Source organism: Mus caroli, chromosome 10, assembly GCF_900094665.2.
Source record: "Mus caroli chromosome 10, CAROLI_EIJ_v1.1, whole genome shotgun sequence".
In the NCBI taxonomy this organism is placed as follows: domain Eukaryota; kingdom Metazoa; phylum Chordata; class Mammalia; order Rodentia; family Muridae; genus Mus; species Mus caroli.
In genome coordinates, this window is record NC_034579.1 from 110,364,810 (window position 1) to 110,377,165 (window position 12,356).

Consider the following 12,356-nt stretch of genomic DNA (forward strand, 5'->3'; position numbering starts at 1 on the left):
CAGAGGTCCAATCCTGCACTTCCTGGGGTTGCCCTGACAAGTTCAAAAATGGTTTTTGTTGGCTAGGCAACAGCTTCATGGCCCCATAAGCTGCTTGCTGTGGGTATTTCAGAGCCTGGGGCTGGCCCCTCCTCTCATTTCCTGGAATGTCTGACTTGGATTTACACACCCTAGCCCAAAGGTTGCCCTTCCTGCATTGAGGACAAACTCCTGGAGCATGGCCTGCTTGCCCACTCTAGGCACCTTTATTCTTAGGACAGTCATTTTTAAAATGACCCAAACTTCCACACTTAAAACATGCATAATTCCCTCGTTTCTGTGAAAGCATTGTTTATATGGTGGTTCCTTGCAAACAGGTGGCGAAAGCCAAACCCTGATTATATGATGGCCCAATTTCTGCACAAAGACAGATATATTCCACTAAATCTGTCTATCCTTTGTACTGTTGGATAGCATCGTGACACACTGTGTTAGCATTCTCATAAGCCAATTGCATAATGAAAGGACTTCCCGTGTCAGAGTCTCCAAGAATTTTACTAGCTGCTATTAATAGCCTATGCACAAAGTTCTTGTAAAGCTCATCAGGACCCTGCCGAATGCTGGCTAAACTTCCACCAAGATTCCCTTTAGCTGATAACTGTTTCCAAGCATGGTAGGCAGCCATAGCAACCTGCACGTACACTCCAACAGGAAAACCAATCTGATTAGCATTGCCTTCATATCAACCTCCTCCTAAGAGCATGTTAATATCCCAGTCTGGATTACCTGTCTGAGCATTTAAAGCAGCAGTTTTCTTACTGGCTTCTCGCCATTCAGAATCCCAAAGTAAGACAAATTAGCCTTATGTAGAGTCTTCCAATCTGGGGGGTTAAGTGTGACTCCATGACAGTATCCAATAATGCTTGTGTAAAAGGAGCTGTGGGGCCATATTGTGCAACACCTGTTTTTAACTCCTTCATCACCTTGAAATCCAAAGTCTGGTATTGTCTGACTCTGTTATTTTGCTGGTCAATTATCTCAACTACAGGAAAGGCTAGCACTTCAGATGTATCTTGCCCTTCCCCACAAGCCTGACGCACAGCTCTTTCTAGGGGAGATTGGTACATCTCAGAGGAGTTGTTCTTCCCTGTATGTGACACCCTTTTTAGCTCCCAAAGCTCATTAGTCAATTTCTGCAACTTAATTTCAAACTCTAATTTACTTAGTTGCATGTCCATTTGAGTAGCATCTATAGTGGAGGCCATAGGTGGAGCAGGAGGTTTGCGAGGCCAATTCTTATCAAAATATTTGGCGGTTCCTCTTTCTGAATGATCTTCCTTGTCTAAAGTTAGCTCATCATCAGAGTCTCTATATCTTTCTAATTTAGGGTTGAGAGGGCCCCTTTCTGAGAAAGTCCTCTCTGACGGGCACTCTTCCTGAGATTCTTCAAGCTCTGTCTGGATACTATCTGACACCTGCGAGATAGCCTTTTCAAGAGCATCTTTTTTACAAGTGCCCAGAGGCAAAGGGTGAAATTATCTGCCTGGGTGTTTTTCAAAGCTTCTCCAACTCTCTCCCAGGTTCTCTTATCTAAAGTTTTTTCTTCTCTGAACCTTGGGCAGCAAGAATCTATCTTATCTGAAAATTTTTCTAACAATTGTTCTTCAAACCCTACCCCTCTCGCCTGAAGTAGCTCTTGAAGGCTGCGGACAATTGCCTGTTTGGAATTTTCTAGTCCCATATTTTGCTGAAAAACCCTAAGTGGAATCAGCACGGGGTCAGCACTGTTCCAACTTAGCGCATATCCTATCGCACCTCCAGCAACACTTTAAAAAATGTAGTTTAAAGCCAGCACTAGCATAAATACCTGTTGCTCACTGTGCCCGATATGATCTTCTTGTTCTTCCCTTCTCATGGAGCTCCACATAAGACAGCAGTCCCTCAGTTTACCCCGACGTTTTCAGGTCTGAGTTCGAAGTGCCAATCTGTAACTGTAAGCAGCCTGCAGCTTACATGAACCAGGAACTCCTGAAAGGCAGGCTGGGGCTGAAAGAGAGTAGACGGTGAGAAAAGAATGAGGCCAAGACAAATTTTTCTCTGATCAAGGCATACTTTATTTATTTATTTATTAATCAGAAATAAGAGCATTCATTTGCAGCAATTGATTAAGTATAAGTCCTCAAGAATTAACACCATTATGTGGAAACAGAATTTGAGGACACCAAGAACATTTTTTTTCAATTTGACATGCACATTCTCTAAAAATACCAAAATATTATCCCAAGCCATTACTGTTTTGAATATATAAAGAACAAGATTATATAGCCAATCATTCTTATGTAAGGCCTGTAATCTATCTGAGATATAAATCCAGCATGGCATTGCCTAAAGAGGTCTTGTCCAGGCAATCTAGAACAATTTATTAAATGTCCAAAAACAGTCTTCTTAAAAGAACAGCATGTTTTATGAGTTGTATATGCATAAACAATTGCAAATTTGAGAATTTATAGGATCTGAGGGATGAACCATTTTAAGCAATTGTAAGCTCTGAGATATAATATACAAATTAAAGCTTAATTATTCAACATTTTAAAACACCATCTACAGCACACAATTTAATTATCTGTGCTGAATAAGGAGGAAAATCAAAAGAATAAGCGTGTGATCCAATTCACATATACTTTTCTCCCATAGAAGGGCTGTTTTTAAACACAGTAAATGGGATGCATGTGTGACTGAATTTATAGAAGGTACAAAAGCATGCATAAAAACAATTTTCAACTTATCTTTAGGATAATAATTATTAATTTTATTTAAAATAATGGTATGCAATAGGCCAAATATCAATATTCTACAATAACCAATATAATTGCTGTTTGGAACAAGAAACAGACACTTTGTCAGGTTCTTAAGACACAATTTTTGTTATAGTTTTTCTAAAATATACGAATTTATCTTACAATTCTTTATTAGCACCACAGCAGCCTTAATAGGATGTTAAAACTTTGCTTTGAGGCAAAGAAAGATGATTTTATGTTAATGTTTTCTCTTGCCAAAGAATTTCTGTGGGCACATTTAATAACCATAACTAAAATAAGCAGCTAATATTTAATTACCATTGATTATAATTGATAACAATTATAAAAGCTTTCTTTATTTTCTGCAAAGCCTTTTGTTCTTTACCAGTTAATTTGTGTCTCTCAAGATAACATCCAACAAAGGTTTAAGTCACTTTAAGACCTTAAGGTGAGGCCTTAGCCAATTAACATCTCCTGGAAGCTTTTGAAAATAAAATTTTGAAGCAAATCAATTTTTCGTTCTTAGATTTTCTGTACCACAACTTTATGGTATAACTAAAACCCTAAATATTATAAAGATATTGCCTCTGAATCTTTTCTGGAGCAACAACTACACCCCAGAACTTTAAAACTCATTATGTGAGAGCAAAGATTTGAAATAAACTTCTCTTGAGAGACATTGGTTAATAAAATACTTTCCACTTAGGAAACAATATACACTGAAAGATTCAAAGTCTTAGCTTCTTGTATTGAAGCAGAGACAATAAAATTTTTTCTTACATAACATAAAGCTATATTAGCCATACCCAGAGGCAAAATTTTCCAGAGATCATCAGTTCACTAGAAGCAAACCCTTTACAATTATCAAGATGCAAAGGAAAAAAACAAACCTTTAAATTTATAACTTTACATGAAATAGGCAAGCCAGATTATAATGCCTTCTTAAGTTCTACAGCCTGATTGACCTTTTATAAATTTTGAATTTGAACTTTATTTAAAACATCTGGATAGATCTGCAACAGTGCTCTTTTAACTAACAAGAAATTCCCCTGAAGGCAGCAAAACCCAATTTCAAAACAATTTATCATCTTTAGAATCAATATTAGAAGCATTACTATCATGTTACAAAGTTTGGCTACCAATCTATACATGCATGACACTGAAAATTTTAATGCTTCATTAAAGAGAATTGTTTTAAATCTTATCTTTAAGTCTACCTTTTAGGATAAGACTCCCATGAATAAAACTAAATGTTCATTTACAAGAAAAAAAAAGAATCTCATGTCTCAATATTGTGTAAACATTGCTCTCCATCTAGGCACTGTTTGCAACACAAAAGAAAGCCATATAAGCCCCACAGAGGCTGCTCTGAGCTTTGTTCCTCTTGCCGCGAAGACAGGTTTTAGAATTTTCAAGTTTCTTTTGCAATATTAGACTATAACTACAACTTTGGGAAAGCAAAACCCAATTTCAAAACAATTTATCATCTTTAGAATCAATATTAGAAACATTACTATCATGTTACAAAGTTTGGCTGCCAATCTATACCTATGAATGCATGACACTGCAAATTTTAATGCTTCATTAAAGAGACATTGTTTTAAATCTTATCTTTAAGTCTACCTTTTAGGATAAGAATCACATTAAATATTATCTCAACTAGAAGTATCCTTAGAGGCCTAGTTTTCTGGCCTGCTTTGTGCCACGTGTTTGAAAGACTCCAAACCTGAGTTACCACTTTAAAGCTGTCTTGCTACCAATGTTACACCCTTTTAATCATACCCAATAACTTATAAGCTAATATTCTATGATGAAGACACGCAGAGCATATTATACCTTTAAGACCAGCAAAAACCAAGTTAAGTGGCTACAGGAATCTTATAAATTTAGACCAATCCAAGAATTTTACTTTTTCAAGCTATAATTATAAGATAAAAAGGCACTTTGTCACTTGCTAAACACAGTAATCATGATTGCAGAGAATCTTCTAGGAAAATACTATCAGCTTATTTGCCTTAGAACCAAGAGGTTGCAGGCTCCTTTTATTTAAAAGCAGTTTTTCCAGCAGTGGCTCCCCTGCTGTGCTTGATTCTTGGCTAAAGTGTGGGCCACTCATAGGGTTAGCGGGCTTTGCTGAACCAGCAGATAAAGTCTTAGCCATTTTTATTTTCCAACATGAAACACAGAACATTCAGTCATTCAGACAACGAAACAAAACACACATGAATTGACACTAAACGGATTGGTGCACCAGACATTAGACAACACAAAAAGAACAGAGAACTTCTGCTGTAGGGGTCAGAGAGAATAAAGCAGGGCGTCCCCCGATTTTCTCTCTGTCTCTGGGAGTTTCAAAATCCATTTTCCTCTATTTTATTTTATTTTATTTTATTATTTTAAACCCTATTCCTCTCGCCTGAAGCAGCTTTTGAAAGCTGCGGACAACCGCCTGATTTCAAGTTTCTAGTCCCACACATATTTCGCTGACAAACCCTAAGTGGAACCAGCGCCAGGTCAGCACTGTTCCAACTTAGCCCGTTTCCAATCGCACCTCCAACAACACTTTAAAAAATGAAGTTTAAAACCAGCGCTTGCATAAATACCTGTTGCTCGCTGTGCCTGATACGATCATCTAATTCTTTCCTTCTCGTGGAGCTCCACACAAGACAGCGATTCCCTCAGTGTTTTCCCGCTGTTTCCAGGTTCCCGTTTGTCCCTGTTCAGGCGCCAATCTGTTGTAAACTGGCCTGCGGCCTACATGAACCGGGTATTTCTGGAAGGCAGGCTGGGGCTGAAAGAGACTTAGACTACGAGAAAAGATAATGAAGCCAAGACAAAATTTCTCTGATCAAGGCCAGCGAGTTTACTAAGAGAGTGTGCTTATAAGGGGGAAGGCCCATCCTGAAAACACCTGAAGCAGAAAGAATCAGATCAATACTAAAAATGCAAGTATCATGAGGATGTTGACCAGGAGGTAGACAGATTAGCCTAGAGGTGTTGTTGTGCAGTTAAAGCTTGATAAATATATATAATAGTCCAGTCTCAATTATTTGGGAGCTAGTTTGGTTAAGAGAAAAACTCTAACATACTTATCATAAAACCACTAATAAGTATTGATGATAGTAACCCTAATATTTTCTAGAATTGCCCCAGTTGAGAAGAATAAGATGTCATATATGTGTACAAATGCAGGGGAAAAGGAAGTGTTTTGTGCCAATATATTAATAACAGCTACAGTCTGCTTAGCGGCAGGTGCTGAGTTTATGAGTGAGTGAAATCATCTTTACTCATCTATAATGAATATGTATTAGTAATTAAAATACAAATTTCAAACATTTTAGAGTGTTCATAACATGTAGATTCCATTTATTCTTATTTTCAGCCTAATTATCAGGGGGGGAAATGCAGATCTGGCCTCTAATACATAGTTAATATTTATCATGGTCCTCTGTCAAAGATATGCATTCATCAAAGAGTAATTAAATNAAACATTCCCGATTCTGTTTAACATTAAGTCTGCAACAGTAGACAATCCACAAACCAAAATAATCTTTTTTTTTTTGCTATAAAACTGGAAATGCTTTTTCCAATTCCTGCCTCACAACATCTCTAAGAATAATACAGCTGTTTAGCTGTTTAATGGGAAAAATACAGTCTTTAAACTGAAGCTTTGTGTGGTCATCGGAGTCCTTTGCTCTGGTTGCTAGGACACAACACTGCGCTTCTTGGAGTACAACCTCCTGGGTCTGACTGGTCCAGGCTTAGGTCTGGCCCTGACCCAGCTGGAGGAATTCAAGATTTTATTTATGCTATGGCAGCAGAATAAGGCAGAATAAGAATAACTCATGACGACTTTTTTACACAGGACAAGTACACCCAGGCGATCCCAAAGAGCAAAAGCCACAAGCAAACAGCTTCAAAGTGCTGTACTCTTGCAGGGAGGGGAGGCTGGGGAGAGGGGCGAGCCTGCAGACTTCAGCTAGTGCCTTTAGTTGCTGCCCTGAATTTCACCTGCATGTGTTCCAGCCTGTCAGCCACTGCCAGGGAGTCGGACTTAATATCATAGGGATTAGGGTGAAAACTGATTCTTGAATAAGTTTCATGAATTATATCTCTTGTTCTTATGACAATTATGTAATTTAAATATACCCAGAATTCGGCTGGAAAACAATTTTTATACGTCTATGAGTTGACAGACATAGTGAGATTATTTCAAATGAAATCCAAGCATTTGTGAGCACAGTGCGGGCATGTGGGGAGGATAATGAGTCGGCCCAGTTCTTTACAGACAGTGTGTGCCTTGCAGAGTTTCCTCAGTTACCATGGTAACATTAGACGTGCTAAGCATCATCTTAATGGCAGCATAGTACTCCATGCTGTGATTCATGTAATTATTATACAAACTTTATTTCTAAGTTTTTGCTACTTTTAATAGTATTATGATCACTACATGTAAAAAGAAAATTCCTCATTTCAGATGATGCCTTAAGACAACATCCAGAGTGAAATTACACTCATAAACATTTTAAAATTATTTTCTAAAGGGTTGTAATTTTCTTCTACTAGCAACATATAAATGCCTACTCCCTTCTGAATTTATTCATTTTAGGACTCATTTGAGCTCTTGCTCTCTCCCCCTCCCACCCCATCCCCCAATCCCCAGACTTCATTCACTTTTTTTTTTTTTTTACATAAAAACCCTTATGTGGTTGCCATACCCAAAGCCTGAGCCCTCTGAACAGAGACCCTGGTGTGGGTTTTCACAAGATGGCCAGTGAACTTTGATAAGGAGACTTGGTGAACACAGTCTCCTTCTAGAGGTCGGGGCTAGGGGGTGCGGGGGAGGTGTGTGTTTGTGTGTGTGAAATGGCTGTAGTTCTTGGAGGTAGCATCAAAGGGTGCCTCAGCAAAGCTGCCCAGGGTGGCAGTTGTAGCCCCTGGCTTAGGTCATGAATACCAGCTATCAGCAGCAGTTTCTTGGGCACAGGAGCAGAGATAATGTCAGCATTTCTAGACCAGGGAAGAGACACACCAGCAGAGTCACCTTGCATGGAACAGCTTGCGGCTTGACCATCTTGTTCTCCTAGTTGCTTTTCTGCACATCGAGAATGGAAAGTTTGGCAAACACAATTGCCTCTCAGATGGCAGTGGCTACCTCCCTGGCACACTTAACACCAAGAGCAACATGACCTGAGCCAACACTCCCCAACAGCCACAAAGCCTTGAACCTGGTCCACCGTCTGGTTTGAGTCTGCTTCTGCACTGGCACCATCTTTACAACTTCATCTTTCAGAGATTCGGCCAGGGAAAGTCAGTGACTTCAGATTCCTTAATGTCTATGGATCTGTGTGTGGGTAGGTGCACATGTGTGAGTGTGCCTAAGGAGACAAGAGCTTTCCATTCCCCTTGGAGCTAGGTTACAGGTAACTCAGGTTCTGGGAATTGAAGTTGGGTCCTCTGGAAAAGCAATGAGCACTCTTAACTGCTGAGCCATCTTCCAACCCCACAGACACCTCATTTACAAGACTGTTTTCTGTGCTAAGGAGACAGGTCCAAACACTTCTTTTAAAGAGGTCCAAATTGATCTAAAAGTCTACTAGGTTTTCAGTCAGAGTGTCCCCCTACTTAAAGTCCAGGATGTCACCTAGGTAAGCATACTTGCCTTGAAAGAATTTGTAGTTTCTGCTATGGAAAAAGATCCAATGTCTTTTGGAACTGTTCCAAAAGACACCAGAGATCTTAGTGTTGCCATGTTTTCCAACACAGTGACAATACAGAGAGTCTCACCTCACTGTGCCTTTCCCAACACACTCAGCAAAACAGCCCAGCTCAGACATTCCTCACGAATAGCCCATGTATCTGTTAGCGGCTTTTCTGCATTGCTTTGCAATCATGAGCACAAACTCACATCCAAATTAATTCTGTTCAACTCTGCTTCCAGCTCCTGACACTTCCTTTCAACTGAATACCTCTCTCTGCTAGGTCCTCACCAATAAACCATCAATACGTGGTAAGTCTGTTCACTTGCTTTATATCAATAAAGTGTTCCACTTCAGTCTACTGAGTCTCTCCCATTGTCATTTTACCACAAATGAGTCATGCCTTCTCTTCTTAATCGGGACAGGAAATGTTCTATATAGTGCAGGTTTATATTTCCCTTACTCAGAGGCTTTACATAATGATGAAGTCTCACACATTTCAAACCAAAGTGGATGAGATGAAGAAAAAAATGAAGCAAAGGACAGAGAAGCCAGGAGCTGCATAGCACGAGTTGTTCCTGAATCTTGTTGCCACTATCACCTAGACATAAGGACACCTTCTGAACTTCAAGCTCCATGAATTCCAAGAAGAATTAACAAGAATTAACATGAATTAACAAGAAGTCTGGGGGTGGAGAAGCAGAGACAGCTTAGCAGTTAAGGGCGTGTACCTCTCTTCCAGAAGACCTATACTCAATTCCCAGCACCCATGCCCAGTAAGTCACAAAGGCCTGTAAGTCTAGATGCAGAGGGTCTGAAGCCCTCTTTTGTACTCTGCAGGTACCTGCACATGCATGGTATGCACTCACCTATACCTACCTACACACACACACACAGTGGCACATAAACAAAAATAATATATATATGTGTGATATTTAATATTTATTTAATATATATTTATTTATAAATATACAATAAAATATCTATCTATAATAAATAATAAAAAATGAAAGAAAAAAATTTTCAAAATCAAATATCTGCTTTCCAAAGCTCCTATTACTGCTGCTGGTTCCACACTAGCATGCTGAAAATGAGCTACTAATCAAGATCACTGCTCAGCTTCCTTTAGAGGCAGAGCCCCTAGAACTTGTAAATATCATGATACCTTTCTCATTGAATTATCATTTTTCTGTTAATTTATTTTGCTTTCAAGGCAAAAATAATATTGTGTTGTTAACAACAGACAAATTGTACCCAGAAGGACAACCTTTTGCAGACACCATTGTTCTTTTTCTTGGGGGTGTAGGGTAGGAGGGCATCTTGATGGACCACTTCGGAAGTATTTACAAAGAGGAGGAAGAGGAAGAAGAAAAGGACTACGAACTATAGTGTTCATCAGTCATTAAGCATATTAACAAAATCTGGTAAAGGTAGAAAGAATGTTAACACCCAAAAATTGCCACTTTGGCTTAACAATTATTTTGTGCTGAAAAGCCAGGTGGGGCTACATAGTAGGATCTTGTGTAGAAAAGAACGAACAGAAATTCTAAAGTGGCAGGTGTGGGGGATTGGTGTGGCAGATTGGCCTGGCTCCTGGATGGCCTGGCTCTGGCGTTTTGCAGCACGAGCCCTTGAGAGGACATGGGTCTCGGGGCACCAGCACCCTGCCTGCTGCCTTTGCATCCCGTCCTGTGCAGACCACCATGGATGTGCAGGTGCAGAGACCACCTTTGTTGGAAGTGAAGAGGAACATAGAGCTGAAGACAACCCTGGTCAAGTCCTCCTCCCAACTTCTCGTGTCAGCAAGCAGGTTCAAGAGGCGTCCTGACCAGATGGAGGATGCCTTGGAGCCCGCAAAGAAACGGACACGAGGCATGGGTGCAGTGACCAAAGTTGACACATCCTGTCCCAGAAGACCACTCCTCAGCACAGTGTCACAGACCCAGGGCCACATTGCAGCTCAGAAAGGCCCTAAGAAGACAGGACCTCATGGGTGCTCTACTGTTGGTTCAGTGCTGAGGAACCAGAAGCCAGCTCCCGCTGCTCCTGCCCAGAAGCCTGGCACATCCACTGATCCTGTGGTGGTAAGGAAGAGACCTGGCAAACACCCTGCCTGGGACCTGATGGGCCGGTTGTGTGACCTCAATGAAGAGTTGAAACGCTATCATTAGAAGACTCAAACGCTGGAACGGGAGAACCGGGGGCTTCGGAAGCAACTCAGAGAGGTCCAGGAGCAGGCCACGACCCTGGGGACAGATCGAAACACCCTGGAAGGGTAGCTGGCCAGTGTACACAACCGAGGTGAGCAGGAACAGCAGAGGCTGGAGACACTGAGTGCCGGTGTCTTGGAACTGGAGGAATGTCTGGGTACCATGGAAAGACTGGTTCAGAAGCTTCAGAGAGAACGGCTGCAATTACAGGAGGAGCAGAGCACACTGAGCACCCAACTGGAGGAGCAGGAGAGGTGGTTTCAGGCCGCAGAAGCAGCTCTGTCAAGCAGCCAAGAAGAGGCGGTATTTCTTCGGCAGAAGACTGAAGCCCAGGTGACCCTACTGGCTGAGCAAGGAGACCCGCTCTATGAGTTAGAGATGGAACGCCGGTGACTCCACAACCAGCTGCAGGAACTGAAGGGCAATATCCGGGTGTTCTGCCACGTGTGCCCTGTCCTCACAGGGGAATCCACTCCATCTCCTGGCTTCCTCGTGTTTCCTCCTGGCCCTGCTGGACCCTCTGATCCCCCAACTCGCCTTAGCCTCTCACGGTCTGATGATCAGCGCTCCACCCTGACTGGGGCACCGGCACCCACTACCCTCCATGATTTCTCCTTTGATTGGGTGTTCCTGCCAGGAAGCAGCAGGAGGAAGTGTTTGAGGAGATCTCCATGCTTGTCCAGTCAGCACTGGATGGCTACTCTGTGTACATTTTTGCCTATGGACAGACAGGCAGTGGCAAGACCTTCACTATGGAAGGTGGGCCTAGGGGAGATCCCCAATTGGAAGGGCTGATCCCTCAGGTCATGCGGCATCTGTTCTCTGTGGCCCAAGAGATGAGTGGCCAGGGCTGGACATACAGTTTTGTGGCGAATTATGTAGAGATCTACAATGAGACCGTTCGAGACCTGCTAGCTACTGGGCCCCGCAAGGGACAAGGGGGTGAGTGTGAGATTCGTTGGGCAAGCCCAGGGAATGAGGAGTTTACTATCACCAATGCACTATATGTCCCTGTTTCCTATGAGAAAGAGGTGGAGGCTCTGCTCCATTTGGCTCATCAGAACCGGGCTGTGGCCCACACTGCCCAGAATAAGAGATCATCACGCAGTCATAGTGTGTTCCAGCTGCAGATTTCTGGAGAGCATACAGCTTGGGGCCTGCAGTGTGGTGCTTTGTGGTGGCTGGTGACTGACAGCTGTGTCACATTCTTTCTGTTTCTTTGCCTCTCTTGAAATAGACTTGCCTTTCAGTCTTGACTTCCTCTTCTTCTGGTTCTGCCCTGGTGCTTCCGTTTTACTTGTTTACCTGGCAATAAAGAGATGGAGAGAGCAGAGCTTTAGGGGAGGAGAATAGGCCGGGGATGGGCAAAATCACAAATGGGACTTGGAAGAGGAAAGGAGTCTGGAAGGGAGGCTACAAAGAGTAGATTAGTGGGGAGCAGGGTAGGTAGGGAAGAAGGAGAGCCACAAAAACATACTTCCTCAAAATATCCTACTAGTGCCTCACACACTCGCTAATTTGAAACAATGAAAACACTTAAAAATGTTTAGTTACTACTTATTCTACTTTTCCATTGGAGAGTGAAGAAGCTGAGTCTGTAGCAAATCCAAGAACTGTGCCAGTTATGTGGTCCCCAGGTGTCTGTGGGGACCCCAGGCATCGACAGAACA

The 12,356-nt window shown here is 41.8% G+C and overlaps 1 pseudogene; it reads left to right on the forward strand.

Annotated features, from left to right (window-relative positions):
- Positions 1 to 10,148: 10,148 nt before the first annotated feature.
- On the forward strand, positions 10,149 to 11,918 carry LOC110303838 (annotated as a pseudogene).
- The last annotated feature ends 438 nt before the right edge of the window (positions 11,919 to 12,356 follow it).